This window comes from Ammospiza caudacuta, chromosome 7 (assembly GCF_027887145.1).
Source record: "Ammospiza caudacuta isolate bAmmCau1 chromosome 7, bAmmCau1.pri, whole genome shotgun sequence".
Taxonomy (NCBI): Eukaryota; Metazoa; Chordata; class Aves; order Passeriformes; family Passerellidae; genus Ammospiza; species Ammospiza caudacuta.
In genome coordinates, this window is record NC_080599.1 from 2474956 (window position 1) to 2496469 (window position 21514).

The 21514-nt window shown below is 54.9% G+C and overlaps 1 long non-coding RNA gene and 1 pseudogene across 2 annotated transcripts; both read left to right on the forward strand.

Annotated features, from left to right (window-relative positions):
* Window positions 1–21514, forward strand: part of LOC131560158 (zinc finger protein 850-like) — a 596580-nt pseudogene that overhangs the window by 544975 nt on the left and 30091 nt on the right.
* LOC131559727 (uncharacterized) lies at window positions 15734–17425 on the forward strand. 2 transcript variants are annotated; one of them, XR_009274915.1, is made up of 5 exons: window positions 15734–15825; window positions 16241–16276; window positions 16402–16440; window positions 16830–16898; window positions 17292–17425. It is a non-coding gene; the product is annotated as an uncharacterized LOC131559727 (long non-coding RNA). The 2 variants fall into 2 exon arrangements; XR_009274914.1 differs by having other exon boundaries at window positions 17329–17425.

The window sequence follows — 21514 nt, forward strand, 5'->3', positions numbered from 1 at the left end:
CGGCTGCCCTGCAACTCCTGGCAAAGGCCAGCAGTGTGTGCAGCACTCTGGGCACCGGGGCAGGGAGCCGGGCTGCTTGGCTGGCTGGAGCACAGGGCAGCTCCTTCAGGCCCGGCACTTGTGCCAGGGAAGCGAGGTCAGCGTGAGGCAGGGACAGCTTGGCAGGGCCCATCTGCAGGAGCCAGCGCCTCACGCAGCTCTGGGAGGAAGCGCCTGCAACCCTGCAGTTCTGCACTGAGCCAGAGCAAAGGTGTGAGATGCAGAGTGTTTGGCAGAAATATTCAGGTCCACTAGGCAGTCTGCTTTGTTCTCTGTGGTGCACAGCAAGCGCTGTGCAATGCAGCTCTAAGCTGCTGGGAGAGAGGCAGTCGGGGATGTGCCTGAGGTGAGTCAAGGGGTTAGCTGAAAATGTAATGAGGATAATTGAAAATTGAGGATGAGTCGAGGGTCCAGCTGGGAATAGAATTGGGATAGTAGAAGATTGCATATTTTAGTTAAGATTTTAAAATGAGGTAAGAAGCTAAGTTAGTAATACAGCTAGCAGCAATCATGTCCCTTAGTTAAAGAGTACCAAATATATTAGGAACATAAAGCTAGGAGTGACAGGGATAGAGGAAGCAAATTTGAAGAAGCTGAGACCATAGAAAGACCTTGCCTTAAGAATAATTGAACAGTTAGGAGAGACTTGGACCATGAGAAGCAGGTCCAAAGGTCTTGTCAACTGGCCATGAGGGAAGAGTTCACCATGAGGAAGACTGCTTTCTTCCTCCCATACAACCACTCCCTCATTTCAAAATCCCACCAACCCAGTTAAGGGAATACAATTGCGCAGCTGTAATAGATATTCAGCTGATAAAAATGTGAAGCAGGCAGGGAATAATTATGTATTATGGGTCCTTAGAAACCTAATGTAAAACCTTTTCTGTAGAAATAGAGAGCAGGAGTCTGCAACTCCTTGCACGTGTCTTTGGAAACTAGTTCACAGGTGACCAGGGCTGCAATAAATACCCTTCTTTTTAACTATAATTAGTTGAAGAGTCATCTGTCCATGCTTCAAGGGTTATGCTGGAGTAGTGAACTGATTTGCAAGGGAGCAGAAGAGTTTCAGCAGGCAATTTTTGGAAGAGATGGAAGCCTCTTGTGACTGAAGGGAAAGCCATTTGGAATGGAGTAATGATCCCAAAGTCCATCCAATTGTATCTTTGTGTCTGAATCTAAATCAGAATGATTATAGATAGCTTCATGCAATTTGTCTACAAATTTATCAAAGTCTTCATTCTTTCTTTGACAAATCTGTGTAAAAGACATAGTGTGTAACTTATCTGGAAGTGCAAGAAATGCATTACATGCTAGTTGTTGGCTCATCTGTAAGACTTGATCAATGCTCCTAGCCTGGGCAGTGGCAGTAGTCCAGGGCCCCTTGCCAAGTAACTGTTGTGCTGTTGAACCATACAGAGGATCACCCTGCACTCTAGGTCTTAACAGCTTCTTGAGCACACTTTTCCTCCCAGCTTTTATGAAACATCACCTGCTGATGGGGTGGCATTCTAAGTCTTATTAGGGTATGCACATCAGCTGGATGTGTTAGATGGAAAAATATACTGCAGAAGTCACTGTGCAAGTTGGCATTTTCAACCAAATTGTGAAATTGCAGCTCTCATCTTTTCTAAAATCTTCCAATCGAAAGGTTTTCAAACTCTACTTGCAGCATTAGTTACTACAGGAAAAGCTTCTACATCATTGGAGAGAAAAGTCCCTTCTACAATAGCTTCTGGACTAAGTTTTTTCTACTTTAGTTGCTTAGCTGCTTCTATTTTGGGGTCACATTCCAACTCTAATTCCACATTCTTTACAGTGTGAGAGGGAGGATTTTGTTTAACCGGCTCAAATGCTGGCTCAGAGACAGAATGGAGGAGTTTTTGCAAGAGAGTGGCCATATTCAGACGATGCACAATCCAGCCTGCTTGTAATAATGGACAATGAACACGTTCACAAAGAATGAATTATGGACATATTCAGAATTGGGCTCGGTATGTCTTGGAAAAAGACACAAGAAGAAGAGTCATCGGGACTCAGCACGTTTGTCAGCAAGCTTGGGAAAGTGAGCCATGGGTAGGCCAGACAACCCCAGCAAGATGCGTAAAAAATTAGATGATCCAATCAGCATTCTATTTTAGATGCGTGAACACCTAGGATTAACCAATCATGTATTAGGTAGAGACGCGTGGACAGCAGAGATTTATTTTAAATATACTCTTTTAAAGGATAATAAATTTGGCTTCACTAGATCATATTGGTTATGGTGTGAGGTACCAGAACCTCCGCACCCCACAGCCTGTTCCCGCAGGAGGCTCTGGTGAGCCCCTTGCAGGACGCTGTGCCGTGCTCGCAGCCCTTCTCCTGCCCGCCCAGAACGCTCCTGGGACAGCAGAGCACAAGCTGGTCGGCTCTGGGCTAAGCACAGCCAAAACAGAGGGGCAGGAAGACGCAGCAGCTCTTTTGCAGCCCTGCCCAAGAGAGGTGGGAAGGGTCTCCTCCCTCTGGTCTCACTTGGTTGCATTTCTGACTGGGCCTGAGGCAGGGGCTGCCATTCCTCATTGTGGGGAGACCAGAGATGCCAGAACCACACCGAGCCTGCAGGCACTGACTGACAGTGCTGCAGCCACTGGGACGGTCGCGCCTCCCAGTCTCAGCCACTCCCTGCTGCTGCTGCTGCTGCTGCTGCTCCATTTGCTTTTAGGCACACCCAGAGCTCACTGTTAGGCCATGACGGTCTCTGCTTCTGCCTTCTTCCTGTCCCTGTGTAGGGATGGAGCACTGCTGTTCTTTCAGGAACCTCTTTGTGAAACCTTCCGGCATTGCAAGCTCCTTTGCCCTCAGTGGATGCTTGCCATGGAATCCCGCACAGCTGGGTTCACAGCATACTTGAGCTGGCTCTTCTAAAACCCAGGGTCCTTGCTCCCTTCAGCGTGCTCAGCACGACCTTTAACTCCATGGTGCTGTGCAGCTGGAGCAGCAGGACAGGCACCTTTGCAGCCTGAGCTGCCCTTGTTCCTCTCTGTCTGTGCACGGAACACAGCGCGGAGGGGAATGGCAGCAGGGCCCTGCGTGTCCCCGGGCTCAGGTTTTGCACTGCTTCAGCTCCACAGAGACGTGGGTAAAGTGAAAAACCCAAACAGTTTATTAAGAGAAAAACGAAGCAAAGGGGTGAGCTGAGAGGCAGAAAAAGGGGATGGGCAGGGCCTGAGGGCTGCAGGGAGAGAGCTGCCAACAGGGAGAGAGATGGCAGGAGCTCCTGGAGCTTCGCACAGGCTCAGCTGTGAGCAGCCAGAGCTGTGCCTGGAGCTCCAGCTGGTCCATCCTGCTTTGCAGGCGGTCCCATTCTCAATGGGCACTGGAAATCGCTGATGGACACTGGTACATCTGATCCATCAGACAAAGTCCTGAAGATCTTCTTTCAAAGGTCATCTGAAGAAGTTTGCTCATGCACGATGGACTTTCCTCTTCTTTCAGGGCTTGAAGAGCTGGAAGAGAGAGGAACAGAGCCAAGGTCAGAGGCCAGATTGAGGGAATGCAAGGAAAGCCTCCTGCCAGGGCCATCCCAGCCGGCTGCAGTGGCCCGGACGCGGCTCTCACTGTAGCTGGGGCAGCAGCCGGGCCGGGGGCAGGTAGTGGCGCGGGGCTGCTGGCTCACCCATGGACCTGACGGCCACCTCTCGCAGGGGCCTCTGTGGGCTCTGCAGGTGCGGCAGGGCCCAGCGCAGGTGCTCGGCCACTCGGCTCTCGTCCTGCAGCAGCTGCGGGGAGCACCGACACAGAAGGCTCGGCGCGGGCTCTGCCCCTCGGCCGGGCGCTCCCTGCGCCCAGCACCGGCCGGGCCGGCCCGCACGGCCCAGGGCAGGGAGTAGCGTGGGGGGAGCAGGCTGGCGGGCCCGGCTGCGGCGCTGGGCAGGCACACAGCTGCCAGGCCCCCACACCGAGCTCCAGGGGCAGGGCTCGGGCTCCTGGGCTGTCCTTACCAGGCTCTCAGCGAACTTAATCCGCCGCGCCTTTGTCAACAGTTCTTCAAGGTCCCTCCTCCTCAGGAAGTGTGCCGCACAAAGCAGGGCTTGGAAAGAGGCCTGGAGAGCGGCAGAGAGCTGCAGGTGGTACCAGAGCCCAGGGCACAGGACCTGTGTCCCTGCGCCACGGCCAGGGGAGGCTGGAGTCCGGCAGGTGCCAGGGCAGGAGGCGGCTGAGCCCCCTGCCAGGGATGCGGCAGCATCGCACAAAACCTCACCTCGGCCACATGCAGGTTCTCATTGTGTCAGCGCAAGAATAGAGGGAGCAGGCTCTGGTTCACGATTGTTGTGAGAAGCTCTTCCCCCTCTTCCACTACCAGCTCCATCACCTTGCAGAAGAGCTGAATGGAGAGCAGCTGCACATGGCTGTTGTCCTGGAAGGAAAGGAAAAGTCCTAAGCACCAACTACTCTGGGCCCACTGGGGCAAAGGCTCAGAACTGCACAGAGCACAAAGTTTCCAGGCAATGTCCAGTGCCCTTGGCTGGGGGCACAGAGCCTTACAGAGCACAGTTCTCAAAGTGTGGCAGGAGGGACTCAGCCAGCTTCAGGGCGGTGACGCTGGGTAGCAGGAGGTCTTTGTCCTGGAGCATACGTGTGAGCACACAGAGGCTCATCTGGACCACCTCTGCATCTGGATCAGCCAGCTGCTGCACCAGGTGTTGATACAGGCCGCGTATTCCTCCTCCCTGTGTGTAAGACCAGGCTGTGCTGTGAAGCTGTGAACGGCCGCAGCACTAACAGCTGCTTGGGGCACTGGGATAGCTGAAGCAGGAGGCAGGAGAGCTGGGAGCAGCTGCCTCTGCTGCCAAAGCCCAGCCAAGCCCAGAGGTCTGCGTTGCCCAGCCCCACACTGCCAGCGTGGCTTCAGCCACTGCCCCGTTCTCACCAGCGAGGGCTCCTTGCTGAGCACCACGAGGCCTCTGAGTGCCAGGCACAGCCTGTCCCTGCACTGGCTGGGCAGGTGCCAGGATACCACCAGCAGGGCACTGGGACCGTGTTTGCTCAGGTCCAGACACTCCAGGAGGTGAGTGTCAGGCACAGGAGGGCAGTGCCAGAGGAGTCAGCTGGCAGGAGCCCGGAGCCACACAGGGTTGGGCACAGGCAGCAGCACAGGGCGCGGGCACCGTCCCAGGCGGCTGCAGCTACGAGAGGCCAGAGAGCTGGGAGGCAGCTCAGCCAGGCAGCGCTGGCCATCAGGCTCATCGCCACAAAGAAGGCCAGGGCAGGCAGATGCCAGCGGGGCTGCTTCCCGACGAGCAGGCTGAGCAGGTGTGAGGCCATGTGGGCACACAAGGGGCTCAAGCCACAGCGCATCTCCCTGCCAGGGGAAAAAGGCACCAAGGCCCTGAGCCGGGTGGGCAGACCTCTCCCAGGCAGGGTCTCACAGAGGTCTGATCTTTCCCCAGCACTCTGCAAGGACACATGGGCCCCTTGGGAGGCGGCTGCTGCTGGGCATCCTCCTCTCCCAGCCTTTCCCAGTCTGCTCGGCCCTCCCTCGCTGACAAGGCCCTCTCGCTTATAGCCCCAGGGACTGTGTGGGGCACTCTGGGCAGGGGGCACAAATGCTGGCGGTGGTGGCAGGAGTAGGGGATCCCCCCTGGCCAGCAGACCTGCTGCATAGTGCTGGGTGTCAGCACAGAGCAGGGTGCCCCAGAGCTGCTTGTGCTCCAGAGCCAGCAGATTCTTGCCAAAGCCCAGTCGGGAGAGCAGAGTCCTCATGGTCTGCACTGCAAACCTGTGTGCCGAGCAAAGGCCAGGTCACTCTGGGAGCGCTGGCCCTGGCCACGAGGGCGTGGGAAGGACAGGGTGACTGGCACCTGTGGGGGTGGCCGGGAAGGCCGTGCTCCTCCCGGCACGCTCTCCAGAATCTCCAGATTTCAATGTCCCCTGGCATCTGCTCTGTGGCAGTGACAATTTGCAAGAACAGAGACACAAACAGTTGGGGAGAATGAAGCAGAATGGCGCAGTGCCACTCGCACATGGGGGCAATCCTCCACAGCACCAGAGTTTCCTGCAAGAGACAAAGCAGCCCTTTGGCAAGACAAGCAGCACTTGCCTACCCCAAGGCAGTGATCAGTGCCGAGGTGTCCATGAGGCAGGGCCCGAGTGGAGACGCAGTGGGAGTACGCAGCCTGCTGCCCTTGAGCCTGCCCCTAGGCCAGCTCTCAGCCCAGGCTGGGGAGAGCAGGGAGAGCTGCTAGAGAGGTGACTGAGAGGGCGAGCAAAGGAAAGCTCCAGAAACTCACAGCCAGGGCAAGGACGGCCTCGTTGTGCCTGCAGGAGAAGCTGCCGTAGGGTGGCTGCTCCTCCATGGCAGAGAGCAGTGCTGGAAGCACCTCCTGGGCGGACACTCCGGACATGTCCATGGCTTTCCACATCAGCGCGGCAGCTCTGTGGGACCAGAGCTGTGCGTCAGCACCGTGCCCCGTGCAGCTGCATGGGGCCGGGGGACAGAGCCCCGGTGCCCTGAGGGGCAGGGAGGGAGCATGGCAGAGCCTCAGGAAACAGAAGGGCCCGAGGCTCCCACAGCTCTCTGCCTGTCTGGCAGAGCCTGCTGGACAAGGCATGGGGCCCTAGGAGCCGGTGAGCTCTTGAGGCACTTATGCTCCATACCTGTCAAACGTTGGGGCACAGCATAGGAGGCTCATCACCACTTGAGCAGGGTGTTCCTCCGTCAGGCTCAGAATCTCCATTTGCAGCCCGGCGTCCATGGTGACACAGGACACCAGTCTCTGGAGAATGTCCCTGACCGTGGCTTGCACCTGGAGGAGGCGGCATGGGGAAGACTTGGAGTGCTGTCCAAGGGAGCAACTTGCCCAGCTTCCCCCAAGAAGTGCTTGCCTTCCCAGCCACTGTGATGGCCTCAAAGGCTGAGGGGGTCCAGCAGATGTAGCTTTAGGGGCCACATGATCCTGGGAGGCCTTCAGCCCTGGCCCCAGGCTGCTTACCTGCTGTGGAGGAGCAGCACCCTTCTGGAAAACCTCCAGAGTGGGTACAGGAGTCCCGGTCAGTGTGGGCATGGCCTGAGTGTCTAGCCTGCCCTGAGCCTGGGTGTGGATGGTGGCCATGCCCTCAGTGAGGGCCATGCCAGCCTTCGCCCTGCCCTGGGCCCTGTCCTGCTCAGAGGCTGCTGCGAGCTCTGAGGATGCTGAGCTGGCAGCAGGCTCTGCCCGCAGGTGGCCGGGCCTGGAGTCGGGCTGGGCCGTGCCCTCAGTGCCGGTGCCGCCGGTCTTTGTGCGGCCAAGGCGCAGGAGCCTCCGCAGTGTCTGCAGCAGAAGGAAGGGCTGGAAGAGAGGGACCTTCCATGGCCTGCTCCAAGCGCGGGCCCGGCCGAGCAGTGCCAGCAGGCCCGGCCCAGGTGGGGATGGCCGCAGGTACCTGCGCTGCTCTGCGGAAGAGGCCACGGCTGGATTCCTGCTCTTGAGTCCGGTCCTTGGCTGCATCTGGCAAAGAGCGAGTGCAGCCAGAGCTGAGGGGCTGTGGGAGAGGCTGGAGAACACAGGCCAACCCTGTGCTCCCAGGAAGGGAGAGCCCCGTGATGCCCCAGGGGATGGAGCACGGCCATTGTGGGGTATCTGCCCAGCCTCTTTTCTGTCCTGTCCATGGGCATTTCCCCAGGGAATGGCATGGCATGGCATGGCATGGCATGGCATGGCATGGCATGGCATGGCATGGCATGGCATGGCATGGCATGGCATGGTGTGGGGCCAAGTTGGCTGCAGGCTCCAGCCTGCCACTCACCCTGCCACTCACCCTCCTGCGGTGGATTCAACGGCACCACCTCCTCAGTCTCCTGTGCTGGGGCAGCTCCAGGGCCTTCTTCCTCCTCCTCCTCCTCCAGCCAGAGCAGCTTGGGCACTCTCGGGGCTCTCTGCTCCATGGCTATGCCTGGACTTTTCTGTGCCAGCAAATCACTGGACTTGGGCTGTGCCAGCACCAGGAAGTTTTCAGATCTGGGCACTGGCTGCCAGCAAACACCAGATCTGGGTGGTGTCATTGCCAGCGACAGAAATCTGCCGGATTTGGGCTCTGCTGGCACCAGGAAATTTCCAAATCTGGGCACTGGCGTAGCAAACACAAGATGTGGGCGGTGCCAGAGCCAGTAGCAGAAAGTTGCCGGGTTTTGGATTTCTGTGCCAGGAAATTGCTGCACTTGGGCTGTGCCAGAACAGGGACGTTTCCAGATCTGGGCACTGGCAGTGCCCGCAAACACCAGTGAAACCTTCTGGTCCTCATCCGGACTGGTGACCAGTGGTTTCCCTGAGAACCGGCTCTGGCCACTTTACAGACAGAGACTGCTTTCATCTGGTGCTCTGGAAAGAGAACTTTAATGAAGGCAAACACAACAAACAGGACGGCGTGCACGGTATGGAGAGTGAAGCAGAAAAAAGCATGGGTCCAGGGTCTAGCAGGGATATTTATACATTTATATATGGGGAGGGGTTTGGAAGTCCATCCAAAAATCCTTCATTTTTGCCTCACAATTGTCATGATAAAAAACTGTTAAGCCAGTTGGGAAAGAAAGTCTCATGCTTATTCAGTGTGTTCACAGGTGGTGTTTGCAGAACATGCCATGCTGAACTCAAAGGGGCATGCTGCCCTTTTCTGAACAATGGCTCTCTACCTCCTGACTTGGCTGGACTGATCTCTGGGGTGGCTCCCCCCTCCAAGAGAAGACCCCTCTTGTCTGCCTTCAACCACTGTGACAGACAAACAGAGATGCGAATCCCCTCATCAAGGAACCAAGACAAGACAAGGAACCCCCCTGGCACCCTACTGGCACCCCCATGGTACCTCCTTGGCACCCCCATGGCAACCTCCTTCCAGAGACTGGGACTGTACTCCTTCCCAACTTGGGGAGGGGGAGAAACCTGCCCAGAGTAAACGTACCTGCGAGCATTCGGCCATGAAAACAATGGAATAACCTCTCCCCCTCCTCCTGTTCCTATTCTTTTCCCCTCCATGGAAACCTAATTTCAGCCACCCTTCCCCCAACCAAGAACAGTATATTTGGGGTTCACTTCGACTGTTTGTTTAGATCTCCCCAAAGTGTGCACCAGCGAGTTTCGGCGGCGGGACCCCGAAGACATCACGTTTTGGTAGCTATACCCCTTCCCTAACCAACTTTCCTCCCTTTTTCCCTTGTCCTACCCTTCTCTTCCCCAGGTTCCCTAACCAAACGCATATTCAGCTGTGGTTATCATCAATAAAATTGCAATTTGTTGATTTGTTACTGCAAAATCCCTGTGCCTTTGTTGGTTATTTTTTGCACGAAAAAATCATCCGTCACCCGTTCATTTTGGGCGGACCTTCACAAGAGGTTAAGTTGGGATCTGAGGGAAAGATCCAAGAGGAAGGAAGGATTAAGAATATTACAATTTTTGCAGTAAAATGTAACCAATGGTAGCAAAGAGAACTTAGAACTTGCCAGTGACAATCTGCATAACTGAACGAGGAGATCATGGGCGGGAACTCCTGCTCACCCCAACTAAAGAGGGTTTTCCCATGGCCTTAAGCTGAGGTCTCCCTCTTCTTTTAAACCAACCCCAGCACAGCAGATCTGGGTGGTGCCTGGTTTTGGCTTTCTTTGCAGAAAACCGCTGCATTTGGGTTTTGCTGGCACGAGGAAATTGCCAGATCTGGGCACTGGCAGTGCCAGCACACACCAGATCTGGGTGGGGAATGTGCAGGCACCAGAAAATTGCCAAATGTGAACTTTCCGTGTCAGCAAACTGCTGGAATTATGCTGTGCAGGCATCTGAAAAATTCCGGATGTGGGCACTGGCGGTGTCAGCAAACATGAGATCAGAGTAGTGTAGGCACCAGGTATTTGCCTGGTTTGGGCTTTCTTTGCCAGCAAATTACTGCACTTGGGCTGTGGTGGCACAGGGAAATATCCAGATCTGGGCATGGGCGGTGCCATCAAACACCAGGTCTGGGTGGTGACAGTCTTGGCACCAGGAAATTGCTGCCTTTTGTCTTCTTTTTCCAAAAAATTGGTGCACTTGGGCTGTGTTGGAACCGAGAAATGTCCAGATTGGGGTATGGGCAGTGGCAGCAAACACCAGATCTTGGCATTGCTGGTGCCGGCAGTGGGAAATTGCCAGATTTTGGCTTTCTTTACCAGAAAATTGCTGGATTTGGCTCTGCCAGAACAAGGGAATTTCCAGATCTGGGCACTGGTGGTGGCAGCAAGCACCAGATCTTGGCAGTGCCAGACCCAGTAATGTTGGAAATGAATTTGTAGAGAATTTTTAAGGCTTGATAGAAGGTTTATATATTATGTATGCAACTGTCACGATCCATCCTTATGAACGGGTTTCGTGATGGTTCATGGGTTGATCTCAGAGTGCAAAAAACACCGACACGGTACAGGGGGTTGCAATGATAATCAAAACAAATGTACCATTATTGAATAACCACAACAAAATGCATTGGGGAGGAATTGGGGAAAAGAGAAAACGAGGGAGGAAGAGAAAGGAAGGTACAAAGCTACCAAACATAGAACGGCAAAGTCCTTCAATGTCCAGCCAATGGAGTTCACCAGGTCACGTCTGGGGAGATCTCAGGGTTGCAGTTCATCCAAACTCTTATTATACTCTTTTTTTTGATGGGGGAAGGGGTAAAACTTGAAACTGAATCAAAGGTAGTCTATTGTATTTTGGGGGGAAAAAGTGGTATTTAGAGAAGGGTACACACAGTCCATGTTCTCAGCAGTGGGCGAGAGCCATTATCTTCTTGGTCCACTGCTCGCACCTGAAACATCCATCTTCCTTTGGTCAGCTTGCCTCCCCCACACACCTCACCCAGGTTAGGGGCCCTCAGTCCCAGTCCTTGGAAAGAGTGTGGGGGGCCTTTTCACGTAGGGATTTCATGTCTCGGTCTTTGATGGAGAGGCTTCTTACATCTCAGTCTGTCTGTCACGGCCGTTGTAAGACAAGTGAGGGGTTTTCTGTGGGGACCACCCAAAACTCAGAAGTCCAGCCAGGTCGAGAGGTGGGACAACTTCCAAGGCTATTGTTGCACAAAGGCAAGGTGCCCCCTTCTTCCTTTCATTGGGTTCAGTGTAGCATACAGCAAACATACCTGTGAACAATAGCTTAGCAATACCGGGAGCTGTGCTCAGGTCTCGGGGCCCTTGGCATGTAACTTTCTCCAACAGGGCCAGAAACCTCAGACACGGGTCTTTTCTTCAGTGGTCCCCAATGACGACCGTGAGGCAGATGAGAGAAACTTTGGACAGAGTCTCACACCTACATTATATGGACGATGTACAAATCTGTGCTTCCACCAAGTCTCACTTAGACGCAGCACTTTCCAAGAGTGTCGCAGCTGTCGAAAGTGCGGGGTTTCAGATAGCTCAGGAAAAAATCCAGCTATTGAGCCCATGGAAGCACCTCGGGTTTTTATTCACACGAAGGACCATGGTGCCTCAAACTCTATCCATCAACGAGCACGCCCACACATTAAGAGACATGCAACAGCTGTGCAGCTGTGCAGTCATCACGTGCATCTGACCTCTCCTGGGCCTCACCACAGAAGAACTGACACCACTCTTCAACCTTCTACGAGGAGACGGCAACCTGGCTTCCCCACGCTCGTTAAGACCAGAAGCCTGTGAGGCTTTGGAGAGAGTCACCAACGCCATCAAACACCACCAGGCACATCGGACAGACTGGTCCCTTCCCCTCAGCCTCGGTATTTTTGGTAAGTGCCCAAACTCCCATGCATTGCTCTTTCAGTCGGATGATACTGCAAAAAACCCACTCATCATCATCGAGTGGCTTTTTCTGCCGCACCAACCACATAAAACAGTTACCACCCCACCAGAACTTAGAGCCAAACTTATTATTAAAGGCCAACATCACCTCTGGACCCTCACAGCTTGCGATCTGGTGTGCATTTAATCTCTTTTATACTTTGGAACAATTGGATTCTCTATTACAAAGAAATGAACACCCGCAAATTTCATTAGACAGCTATCCCAGAAAAATTTCCATTCATTATCCTAAACACAGACTTTGTAAAGATTCACTGCATTTGTCCCCAAAATCATATAAAAGTAAAACTCCACTCAAAAATGCTATCACAGAGTTCATTGACGGTTCAGGCAATTCTCACAAGTCAGTGTTCACTGGAGGGACCCGCACACTCAGAAGGAGGAGTCTGATATCCGGGTTGTTGAAGGTTCCCCCCAGACTGCAGAACTTACTGCAGCAGTGAGAGCATTTTGAACATTCCAACAACCCTTCAATTTAATCACAGATTCTGCATTTGTCACCGGGATAGCAGAGCAGGCAGAGCGTGCCCTGCTCAAGAAAGTCCAAAATAAAAAATTATACACCTTGCTCTCTGAATTAATTTGGTTCATCTCCAACAGAGAGCAACCTTATCACATCCTGCACGTCCGGTCGCACACAGAGCTGCCAAGATACATCACTGAGGGCAACCGGAGAGCAGACTTGTTAGCAATGGCAGCAAGTGCCACCCACATTTACCCTGCTGCACCACATGTCTTTCAACAGGCTTGTCTAAGCCATGCATTCTTCCATAAGAATGCTCCAGCTTTAGTACGTCAATTTAAGATTTCCAGAGACCAAGCCAAGGCAACTGTCTCCACCCACCCCAATTGCCAATCCCTCGCCCTCCCTTCCATAGGGACAAAATGAAGAAAATTACAGTGACAACTAACTTGAACATTCATGTTTCTATCAGTGCTCGAACAGTCGATAACTGATTCACTTGAGGACCAGATGGCCACTCCCAGGACACCCCAAAATACCTTAACAGCTGCTGCCACCATCATTGTTTCCATCTTTCTACCATGGGTTGCAGCTGCGAAGGCCCTCGGTGAGCTTTTTCACCTGGAGTGCTGGCTTAGTAAGCAGACCAATGCTACGTCCGCTGCCTTATCAGACCTTCTAGCGGACGAGGAAACCACCAGACATGCCACCCTTCAGAACAGAGCAGCCATCGCCTTCCTGCTGCTCTCCCATGGCCATGGTTGTGAAGATTTCAAAGGGCTTTGTTGTTTTAACCTGCTATCGAAAAGCACATTGATCCAGGCCAACATCAAACCAATGCAAGAGCAAATGAAGACTCTTCTTACTGAAAAAAAAGTTGTGGACATGATGGACAAAAAGCTCATGCAGAGGATTGTTCCTGTGGGGGGTGGCCCCCATTCTTAAAAGTTTATTGTGGGTCCTTCTTATAGCTGTTATCGTTTCAGCAGCACTGATGTGTTTTAAGAAAATAATTGACAAAACACTGGGAAATGTTTATTTAATAAATAAAAAAGAGGGAGATGTTGGAGACAGCCATGGAGAAGAGGAACCTGGAATGCCATGGGAGGACACCACTGTTTAAGTTAAGGTGAGAGACTGCCACAATTCCCCATGGTTCTTTGCTTGTTAATGTTAATGTGCTGTTGTCAATCGACTGCTGTTCGTCCCCCAGTTCCAGAAAGTTCTGTACTCCCCGTTCCTCCATTGGCTATCCCTTAGAGACCCCTCCCACTCTGCCCCCCCCCATTGGTGCGTCCCGTGTCACCCCACCTTAACTCCACCCCTGGCTCCCTTCCCCATTGGATAATTTGTACCCTGACCCCTCCTGCCTTCCTCCAGTAATATACCCTGGCCCCAGCCCGGCTCCTGGCTCTTCGCCTCTGGTTCCCTTTGACACATGTTGAGTTCCTGTTTGTTCCTGTTTCCCTCTTCACCCTCACTTCACTGGACCCTTAGATATTCCCTTAATAAACCCGGCTGGATCTGCTATGTGAGGAGTCCTCTCGTCCCTCTGGTGAAGCTTTGATTGCACCATCCGGGCTCAGGGTCTGCTGGGCTGGGGGAGTTGTCAAGGCAGCCCCAAGTGGAGACGCTTTCGGTGCTGCAGGCACCTGACAGCACCTGCCTGGGGAAGCTGCTCTGGCCACCCGCAGCAACCAATTCCTTTTCCCAAGCAGCAGCTCCCAGCGTCCTCATCCAAAGCCCAGAGAAAGAGGGAGCAGCTGTCCTCAGCCCTGTCCTTTACCGCATCCCAATTCTCATGGAATGTCCCCCCTCGGAAAGAAACTCCCAGAGAAGAGAAGTGTGACCAAATCCCCTCCTCCCCTGAGCTTGATCACTTCTTTTGTTTCTTAAGGATCTAGTCCACCAGAGCAGTGGTATTGCACTGACAGCTGGGACACCAGCAGGGGATCACCCCACACTGCCCAGTGTGCGCCAGGCTCAACAAGGTCTGCTTCCCCCCTGATTCCACCAGGCCTCTTCCCTTGGCTGTGGTTTTGCTGGATAGTGGGTCAGGACAGTGAGAATCTCTTTCATCCATTCATTCGCTATTTAGGGTCCTGCAGACACTTCCTCAGTTTCTCTCAAAGGTGAACTTAGCCTCAATTTCTCTCCAAGGTGTCACAGCTCTTGTCCATCTGGTCAAGAATCCCCTAGGAGGACACTCTGATCTCTCCTCCAAGGGCACAAAGCAGCAAAACCCGCAAGGAAAATCTTCCCCCTTGGGCCCTGCGCCTCCTTGGGTGAGTTCCAGAGCAAACAGTCAGGGCAGTGGCCTGAAATGTTTTTCCACCTGAGTCATAACACTTCTCTGATGGATCCACATTGTGCCTGGGGAAAGAGATGTGCAGAATCCTTCACTAATGCCCTGGAATGTCAAACAGGAATCACGGCTTTGGACAGCCCTCAGGAACCACTTCACTGTGGATTTTCCTTCTGGAAAGCCCAAGATGTCAGAACGTCCTCCTGGTGCCTCAGGGCTTGGGTAAACAGGGCTTGTCAGAGATGCTGGCAGGGCACCAACACCCCTCCTCCTCACAGGGCACCTCTGTTACCCCAGTTAGCTCCGAGTGGCTGCCTGGGGACAGGTGCCCACTTCCCCATGTGCCCTGGGATGGGCACATCCTGCTCAGGGCCAGTGCTGGCCTGGACCCAGAGCCAGGGCCATGACCCAGGTGCTCTGGGAGGGCTCCGTGGCTGCAGGTGTGACAGGATGAGGGGCAGGGCAGGGCATATTCCCCTCTGGACAGTGCTCTGGGCATGGAGCTTGGTTGGGTTTGGCATCTGCAGGGAAAGGGATATCGAGTTGTGTGGATGTGGGAATTGTCACTGCTGAGCCATTCCCCAGCCCTCAGCCTTGTCTGCAGGTGATCAGCATTGCCCAGTGCTCCCCAGTGTCTGCGGTGTCTGAGATGCCAATCAGCCACCTGATCACACGTCCCTTGTTCCCCTTGTTCTCCCACAATGTTGGGTTTGGGGCCGGGCTCTGCTCTGGGGTGTCCCACAGGGAAAGCTCTGGGAGGGGAGGGGCAGCAGGAGATGGGGGATCTGGCACTGGGGGCTGTTGGAGGATGGATTGTGTTGGACTGGGGGTTGTCCTCACAGGGTCCCCAGGTGCCTTTGGCTCCCTGGCTGCCCCCCTTGGCCCCCAAGGTGCCTGGGCCCTTCCAGGGGCAGCTGCCCTGTGCAGGAAGCTGGAGGGATGCCGGGCAAGGGGGCTGGATCCGTGCCACAGGTGGGTGGGATGGACTCTGTGCCAGGGCTGGGCTTGTGGCCAGGGCTGGGGCTGTGCCAAGCCGGGCTTTGGCCTGGGGGCTGGCAGGGAGGGTGCAGGGAGGAGTCCCAGCAGGGATAAAGGTGCTCCTCACCTGCTGCAGCCTCAGGCAGCGCTGCCCAGAGCCAGAGGAAGATGAAGGTGGCTGTGCTCAGCGTGGCCCTGCTCTTCTCCATCCTGCTGTGCCCGCCAGCACAGGCCAAGGTGAGGCACCAGCCAAACGCTGTCCCCACATCCTGCCCTTTCTGGCCTCCCATCCCACCCTTTTGGTCCCTCCTCTGTGTCCCATTCAGGGTCCCCAGCTGCCCTCCCACTGTCCCCACCCATCCTCGTTTTTTTTGTCCCCACCAAGCCCCTCCCTTGCACTCCCATGTCCCTACACCTCAATTCCTTTCTCCTACCCTGTACCTCACACCCTGCTCCTTCCACACCCACAGCCCTGTCCCCTGGGCCCTCAATTGACCCCAGATCAGTGTCTCTGGGTCTCCCCCCACCTCAAACAGATCTCCTTGGAAGCCCTGAATTCCCATCCCTCTGCCTGCGCCCTGCTCCCTGCACCTGTGTGTCACTCCAGCCCCACGAGGTCCAGTTCAGACCCAGCCTTTGTTCTCCTTTCCAGGCACTCCTGGAAGGAACCCAAGATGATCTGCGGGAGGTGAGTGGGCTGCTGGCATTGGAGGGCATCCCCTCAGCGAACTGGGGGGAAGTGGTGTCCCCTCCATCCCTTGCTGGCACTGGGGACATCCCAGTGACCAGCAAGGTCTCCTGGTCTCTCTGCAGTTGGATTTAGACAATGTTGTGGTCCTGGAGACGCCTCTGGTGGGTACCACGAGTTCTGCCGGTGTCAGACCCTCCCCTTGCATGGCCACCACAGCCCAGGCCATCCCAGTCTGTCCCAGCACAGCCCAGTGCACCCCTCCTGACAGCCCAGACAATGCCCTCCCCCAGGGCTCCTCCCCAGTGAAGCCTTTGCCCAGGGCCCTGCTGCATTCCATCCCTGTCACCCCAGGACCCCCTGGATGAGCCAGGGCACACCCCTGCCCCAGCTGTGGCTCTTGGCCAGGAGCCCAGTGCTTCTGGGCGGCAGCACAGCAGCTCCTGCACCCCACTGCTGCCACAGCCCCTTCCCCAAGGCCCCCCTGCTCTCCCCTGCCTCCCAGTGCAGCCCGGTGCCCCCAGTGTGTCTCTAATGCTGCCTTTGTCCCCAGCCCCCTGTGGCTAAAGAGCTGCGGGCTCTCCTGCGGCAGAAGCGCCTGGCTGCCGCTCTCCATGGATAGGTGAGCATCACTTGGTGCTCCTTTGGCTCCCACATGATCCTGTGGGGACCCTGGGGTGTCCTGGGTGGGCAGAGTTTGGGGCCAGCAGAGGGACAGAAAGGAGCTTTCACTGATTGTTTCTTGGGGGTGCTGCTCCAAGCAGACCCCAAGTCTTTCCTTGCACTTGGGCAGCTCTGGGAACCCCACAGTCCCCCTGGGGGCATTTCTTAGGCCAGTTTTGGAGCATCCCAGGGCTTAGGGGGTCTGGGAACCCTGTGGATCTGAGGGGCCAAATCCTGTCCTGGGTTTATCCAGACGTCAATTCTTTTCACCCTCCAGAAACAGGGGTGGGCACACGGCCCCTCACCTGTCCCAGGGGATACAGGGGATCACATTTTGGGCTCTCTGTCTTAGGAACTGTTGGTGAAAACCATGTCCTGTCCCCCTCCAGTTGCATGAGGAGATGATCACCTCTGGAGAAATCACCTGATCCCCTGTGAGCCCTGGGCCTTTTTCCTCAAATGAGAAATAAATCCTTTCAGCAAAGCTACACTCTGTGTTTGTGTGTCTGTGTCCATGTGTGTGTCCCAAAGGAAATTTCCCTAAATCTCAAAGAGGCAAGTTTCCCCCAGAGGTGTTTCTTGTCCCTGTGTCCATCTGCACATCCTGTCACTCTGTCACTGTCATCTCCACACATCTCTGACCCCGCTGGCACCTCCCAGGTTGGTGCTGAACTCCTCCCTCCTGCTCCCCACCCCCAGCAGTGACCATGGCAGGGAGCTCAGACCAGGAGCACCCAGGCCAGGGATAGAGAAGGAGCATCTGGCAGAGGCAGGAAGAATCCCCCATTCCAGGGGGTGTGGGGTGCATGGGGGGCAGCTGTGTCCCCTGCCAGCCCCAGGGCTGCAAACCAGGGAAGAGATGTCTCAGCTGCCTCAGCTGAATTGCTTCCCTCAGCCCTTGGCCTTGGCCATCTCCGGCTGCAGCACAAGCTCCACAGGAGATTTTCCACCAGGAAGACAAAAGAAAGGAATTGTTTCTGCCCTCTCCCTCATCCCTCCCTTTGCATTGATTTTCTTGTCATCTGTTAGCAAAACCAACCAAAAAAGCATCTTCAGTGAGGTGTTTCCAAGGGTCAGTTCCTAAATGGGGCCAAAGGAAGGTTTTCTGCCAGGGCAAAAGTGAGAAATGAGGGATTTGGTCAGAGAAAACTATCAATGCCGGCTTCTAAACACTGAAACCCAGAGGTTACAAAAATAAAGTTTGCAGTTTGAATGGTTCATTTTCCTCCCTCTTCCCACTGCTCATTTGTCCCATCCCAACTCCAGAGGAGCAGATTCTGGAAAGCAGACCTGCAGGGAGTGTTGGAGGCTTCATCCCAGAGAGAAGAAGAAAGAGTGAAATCGAGAAAAGAATTCCAGTGATTTTCTCAATCATAACAACCACAAATAGCTCTGTACTCCAAGTGCAATATCCAGGTGATGAGGCACGTTGCTCAGTTTTAATGCCAAAGCGCAGCACTTTGGAAATTGCTCCCTGGACTAGAACAAACCACAGGCCAATAACTGACCCAGTTTGGTTCCTAAATCAGGAATCATTAAACTTCTCCCAAGCTGTGTTTCCCTGCAGTAAAGAAGGCAGTTGATTGCTTTTGTCCTGAGTATCTCCTGAGTTCATGACTTCAGGTGGACTGGAACTGTCCCAGCATCACTAAAGAGGCCACAATGAGCAGGATCAAACCCCCAGGGCACCATTAAGTGTTCTCCATCCATGTCTTCCAGAGCCCAGCAGCAATTCCTGCTGCTGCCCCCGCTCTGGGTCAGCCTGATGGGATTGCTCTGGTGTGAGGGGCCGGCTCCTGCAGGACACAGCGCTTGGAGCTGCTCCGTGTCCCGCAGCTTCGGCATCTCCGGCGCTGCTCCATGGCTGTGGGGCCTGTGCCACCAACATGCCACAAACGTGCCACCAACATGCCACCAACATGTCACCAACATGCCTCCAATGTGCCACCAATGTGCTACTAATGTGCACCAGTGTGCCACCAGTGTGCCACCGTGCCACCAACATGTCTCAAATATGCCACCAAAGTTCCACCAGTGTGCCACCAACATGTCTCCAATTTGCCACCAAAATGCCACCAGTGTGCCACGTATGTGCTACCACTGTGTCACCAATGTGCCACCACTGTTCATGGCTGTGTTTCCTGTGCCACCACTGTTCCACCTTTTCCATGGTCACTCCATTGCTCCTCAAAAGCTGCTCCACTGCTGCTCTGGGGATGTTCCAGCACACTTCCTCTGCTCGTCCACCATTGCTCCACCACTGCTCCAACACTGCTCTACCACTGCTCATCCCCCGCTGTTCCAGAGCTCTGTCTCTGCTCCTCCCCTGCTCCCCTGTTGTTCCACAGCTGCTGCTTCTGTTCAAGTGCTGCTGCCACAGCTGCAGTGTCACAGAGAGGGGAACGTTTGGGCAGCAACCACTGTGGTCTCACAGAGACTGGGACAACGGGACTGCCAAAGCTGTGGTGTCACAGAGACCGGGAAAACAGGACTGCCACAGCTGTGGTGTCACAGAGACCGGGAAAACAGGACTGCCACAGCTGTGGTGTCACAGAGAGGGGAACACTGGGGCTGCCAGGGCTGTGGGGTCACAGAGAGGGGAAGGTTGGGGCAGCTGCTGCTGTGCTGTCATGGAAGGGAACACTGGGGCTGCCACCGCAGTGGTGTCACAAACAGGAGAACATTTGGGGCTGCCATCCCTGCAGTGTCATAGAGAGGGGAAGGTTGGGCCTGCCCCTGCAATGCTGTCATTGACAGGAGAACGCTGGGGGTGCCACCTCTGTGGTGTCACAGACGGAGGAACACAGGGGTTGCAATCGCTTTGGTGTCATAAACAAGGGGACACTGGTAATGCCACCGCTGTCATGTCACAGAGAGGGGAACACTGAGGTTGCCACCACTGTGGTGTCACTGACAGGGCAACACTGCGTCTGCAAATGTTGAAATATCACAAAGAGGGGAATGTTGGAACTGCCACTGTGGTGCTGTCATAGAAAGTAGAACTTTAGACAGCCACTCCTGCAGTGTCATAGAGAGGGGAACTTGGGGGCTTCCACCACTGCGGTGCCACAGAGAGGGGGACACTGGGGCTGCCAAAGCAATGGTGTCACTGAGAGAAATTTTGGGCTGCCACCGCTGCAGTGTCACAGCCTGGGGAACACTGGGGCTGCTACTGCTGCAGTGTCACAGAGAGGGGAATGTTGGGGCTGCTACTTCTGTGTTGTCATAGACAGGGGAACGTTGGGGCTGCCACCGATGTGATGTTGGAATGTTGGGGCTGCCACCACTGCTTTCTCATAGAGAGGGGAATCTTTGGTTTGCCACTGTGTTGGTGTCAGACAGAGGGGAATGCTGGGGGTGCCACCTCTGGTGTCACAGAGAGGGGGGACTGGGGGTGTCACAGCTGTGGTGTCACAGATAAGGGACTTAGGGCTGCCCTAACTGAAGTGTCACAGAGAGGGGACGGTCAGGATTCCCACCACTATGGTGTCACAGAGAGGGGAATGTTGGTGCTGCTACTGCTCTGGTGTGACAGAGAAGGGAATGTTGGGGCAGCCATTGCTGTGGGGTCATAAAGAGTGGAATTTTGGGGCTGCCACCCTTGTGGTGTCACAGAGACGGGACATAGTACTGCCACACCTGTAGTGTCACAGAGTGGGGAGCATTGTGGCTGCCACCGCTGTGGTGTCACAGAGAGGGGAACGCTGCCAAACCTCCCCTGGGGCTGTGCCCACTCCAGTGCTGCTCCTCTGTGACACTGCAGAGCCTCCTGGGGACATTGTGACACTGCTAGGATTCATGGGGACATTGTGACACTGCAGGGACTCATGGGGACATGGTGACACTGCCGGGACTCATGGGATCACAGGGGCTCTGTTACACTCTGGGCCCTTGTAGAATCCAGAAGCCCCTTTGTGGCCATGGGCCCTTGTGGAACCAAGAGGAGATGCCAACCTGTGGGGCCTCATGGAACCATCCACTGTGATCCCTCAGGGCCTCATGGTTCCCAGGAACCATTGTGACACTGCAGGACTAAGTGGCACCAAGGGGACATTGTGACACTGTGGAGTTCATGGAACTAAGGGGATGCTGTGACACTCTGGTGCCTAAAGATGTTCATTGTGACCCTGTGGCTTGTGGAAACAAGGGGACACTGTGACACTGTGGGGTCTCAGGGAATCCAGAGGCCCTTGTGACAAAGCAAGGCCAGTTGGAACCAAGGATCCACTGGGATACCTCAGGGCCTTGTGGTGTCCAGGGGTCCTTGTGACATTGTGAGGCCTCATGGAGCCAAAGGGGCCCTGGGATTCTGTGGGGCCTCACGGAGCCAAAGGGGCCCTGGAATTCTGTGGGGCCTCGTACAGCCAAAGGGGCCCTGGGATTCTGTGGGGCCTCATGGAGCCAAAGGGGCCCTGGAATTCAGTGGGGCCTCATGGAGCCAAAGGGGCCCTGGAATTCAGTGGGGCCTCATGGAGCCAAAGGGACCCTGGGAGTCTGTGGGGCCTCATGGAGCCAAAGGGGCCCTGGGATTCTGTGGGGCCTCATGGAGCCAAAGGGGCCCTGGAATTCAGTGGG